This window comes from Halichoerus grypus, chromosome 1 (assembly GCF_964656455.1).
Source record: "Halichoerus grypus chromosome 1, mHalGry1.hap1.1, whole genome shotgun sequence".
NCBI classification, from domain to species: Eukaryota; Metazoa; Chordata; class Mammalia; order Carnivora; family Phocidae; genus Halichoerus; species Halichoerus grypus.
Genome location: NC_135712.1, coordinates 39,202,251 through 39,206,203, shown reverse-complemented (window position 1 = coordinate 39,206,203; position 3,953 = coordinate 39,202,251). Strand labels below are relative to the sequence as shown.

Sequence of the window (3,953 nt, the reverse complement as noted above, 5' to 3'; positions counted from 1 at the left end):
AATCAAGACCAATTTGTTGATGGATACTTCATGGGAAATTTATACATTAATAATTCTAAGTCTTTTCCTCAAAGGAGGATATTGGTTTATGGTAATGATAACAGTGATAATATTGAAAATAATATTTCCTGAGTCCCAGTTGAATTCTCTCTCCATTATTTCGAAGACTTGATATTTGAAGACAATAAAAATTAGCTGTCGACACCATTAAAGAGTGATCACACTTTTGAGAATTAAATTCTGATTTCCCAACACATTTGTGTGTTTATAAAAGTGTATGAAGATTGGGTTTGCTCCATAGTAATATTGATGATACATTAAGACTGTTAATCACACATTACATCTTTTGTACATTGCTTTACTCAGTTAATTTTACCAAGTTATGTCTAAATATTAAGTAAATAACAAAATCATTGGATAAAATGTGCTTATAATCTTAGGGAGGACATAAATACAGCTTATAAACATTTTAGTACATAGACACATGAATCAATCACTGTTAAATATTAATGATTATACTTAAAATGCACATTTATTAGTATAGCAGACTAGATTTTTAGAATCAAAAAACAGAAACTGATTCTACTTGATTTAAACTAAAAAAACAAAAACAAGCTATTGAGAGGGCATGGAGTGGCTCCAAAAAGTTTGGTGAAGGTCAGAGAACAAGGCTGAAGGTTATCCACCCATCATTCAGAGATTGTTGATAATGCCTGTCACTGCCACCAGGCTCTGGACACTCAAACATTGCTTCCCTTACCAACTCCAGACTCTGGTGCTTCCTCTGTTACTATTACTGCTTTTGGAATCAATGTAGCTACTGCTCCTGCCAACTCTGCTTCTCTTCACCAAGCAGGATTCTATGTGACACCTGAATATCCTTGTCATTGCTTCACGGTCACAGTCTGGGATAGAGATTTCTGGGTAAAATCTAGATCATGTGCCTGTATCTTCACACCAGGAGAGTCAAATGACCATTTTTTTAACATCTTCAAATTTGAGTGTGGGGACTCAATATCCCACTCTTAAAAATGGGTCAGAAGCTGGATGATGAAAAAACTAATAAATGTCTATTACCATTATAAGAAATGCAATACTAAGTAATGAAAGCAATCTTAAAAAATATGAATGAACTCAACTCAGAAAAAATAACAACCCTGATAGGAACTAATGGTACTCAGAATTAAAAGGGATTCTCTACATGGCAGTATGATCTCAAATGATGGAGCCTGGCTGGCTCAGCTGGTAGAGCATGTGACTCCTGATCTCAGGGTTGTAGGTTCAAGCCCCATGTTGGGTGTAGAGATTACTTAAAATAAAACAAAAACAAAACCTTCCAATGATTTACTAACGTGAGTTAAATGGGATTCAGAGAAGTATATCATATTTTTTGGTGTCAGTAGGTAATATAAACTCTACATGGTCCCAAATAACCTTATACTAAAATACTACAGTTCACATGGGAAATGGTTGCTATCTTTAGAAAAATGGAAGCTTTGAGTTTATTTGTGATGGATAAGCATAGTCCATTCTACACTCTCCTTATATGATTTACTATAGTATTGAATTTTTTGCAGGATTCTTTTAACACTTTTGGCAGATTCCTCTTGAAGTTGTCGCATACACTATGTGAACAACTGACTATGGTTAGATTCGATCTGTGACTGTAGAGGAGTGCAAGCAAGTTTGTTTTCCATAATATTGGTACAATCTATAAATTCTGTTTTAATCCTCCTTATATAAATGACATTTGACTTAAAAAAAAGACAAGGCAAAATTTACAATATCCTGGCTCACAGAAGATTAATGCAGAAACTCCAATTACCATTCTTACTTTCAGCATAAACTTAAATGATATTAGGGACACCTGGGTGGCTCAGTCAGTTAAGCATCTGCCTTTGGCTCAAGTCATGATCTCAGGGTCCTGAGATTGAGTCCCGTATCTGCCACCCTGCTCAGTGGGGAGCCTGCTTCTCCCTCTGCCTCTGCTGTTCTCCCTGCTTGTGCTCTCTCTCTCTTGCTCTCTGACAAATAAATAAACAAAAATCTTAAAAAAAAAATTAGATATCACTGTATCTAATGATTCCTAAATGATGAAATGATGATAAAAATGAATCTGTGAAAATCTTTCATGGAAACATTAGAAAACATAGTATAAATCAATGCTGTACAGCTTTTGATTATATTAGTGGAAATAAAGTATGTGGAGCAAAGAGGCAGAGATCATTATTCATTTACTTGTTCATTCAACAAACATTTATTGAGTGCTCATTATGTACCTTAGGCATCTGGTATATATAAGTGAACAAAATAGATTGCCTTCCAAAAAAAAAAAAAAAACACCAGAAAGTTGACCTTGTGGACTTCACAACCTAGTAGAGCATGTGGGTTTTTTTTGGGGGGGAGGGGGTGTTTATTTTATTATTTAAATTTATTTTAATTCCAGGATAGTTAACATACAGTGCTATATTAGTTTTAGGTGTACAATATAATGATCCAATAATTCTGTACATTACTCAGTGCTCATTAAGACAAGTGCACTCCTAATCCCCATCACCTATTTAACCCATTCCCCCACTCACCTCCCCTCTGGTAACATCTGTTTGTTCTTTATAGTTAAGAGTCTGTTTTTTTGGTTTGTCCTTTTTTTTTTTTTAAGATTTTATTTATTTATTTGAGAAAGAGAGAGAAAGAGAGAGATAGCATGAGCAGGGGGCAGGGACAGAGGGAGAGGGAGAAGCAGACTCCCCCCTGAGCAGGGAGCCTGACACGGGCCTCGATCCCAGGACCCTGAGATCATGACTTGAGCCCAAGGCAGATGCTTAACCAACTGAACCACCCATATGTCTCTGGCCTCCCTTTTTTTTCCTTTGTTCATTTGTTTTGTTTCTTAAATTCCACATATGAGTGAAATCATAAATAATTGTCTTTCTCTGACTGACTTATTTCGCTTAGCATTATACTCTCTAGATCCATCCATATTGTTGCAAATGGTAAGATTTCACTCTTTTTTTATGGCTGAATGATATTGCACATATATGTATACTCATACACAGAGACACATACACACACCCTGCATCTTTATCCATTCATCTATCAGTGGATATTTGGGCTCCTGCCATAGTTTGGCCCTTACAAATAATGCTGCAATAAGCATAGGGGTGTATATATCCCTTCAAATTAATGTTTTCCTATTCTTTGTGTAAATACCCAGTAGTGTAATTATTGGATTGTAGGGTAGTTCTATTTTCAGTTTTTTGAAGAACCTCCATACTGTTTTCCACATCAGTTTGCATTCCCACCAACAGTGTATGAGGGTTCCTTTTTCTCCACATCCTTGGAAACACTTGTTTCTTGAGTTTTTGATTTTAGCCATTCTGACAGGTGTGAGGTGATATCATTGTTATTTTGATTTGCATTTCCCTGGTGATGAATAATGTCAAGCATCTTTTCATGTGTCTGTTGACCATCTGTATGTCTTCTTTGGAGAAATGTCTGTTCGTGTCTTCTGCCCATTTTTAAATTGAACTATTTGTGTTTTTGGTGTTGAGTTGTGTAAGTTCTTTATATATTTTGGATACTAACCCTAGCAATGTGGATTTTAGAAAGTAAATTTTAAAAATTTTATAGTGATAAGTGCTAGGAATGAAAAAGAATAAGGGAGGGGGTATGGGGAGACCTGCGGGGTGGTGGACTTGGAGGTGGTAGGGGAAGTTTGCAATTTTAAATAATATTTTTTTAGCATCACAAAGAAGGTTATATTTGATCACAGATTTAGAGGAGAGGCTAAGGGCATTCACCACGTTAGTATCTGTGGAAAGTGTATTCCAAGTAGAAAGGACAACCAGTAAAAAGGCAGGATAATGCCTATTGTGTTCAAGGAACAGCATGAAGGCCAGCATGACTGGAATGTAGTGAACAAGGGAACATGGTTAGGGCATAGTAAGGTATGA

At 35.9% G+C, this 3,953-nt stretch overlaps 1 non-coding gene across 1 annotated transcript; it reads left to right on the top strand.

Annotated features, from left to right (window-relative positions):
- The first annotated feature begins 1,227 nt into the window (after positions 1 to 1,227).
- On the top strand, positions 1,228 to 1,300 carry TRNAR-CCU (transfer RNA arginine (anticodon CCU)). The gene has a single exon. It is a non-coding gene; the product is annotated as a tRNA-Arg (tRNA).
- The last annotated feature ends 2,653 nt before the right edge of the window (positions 1,301 to 3,953 follow it).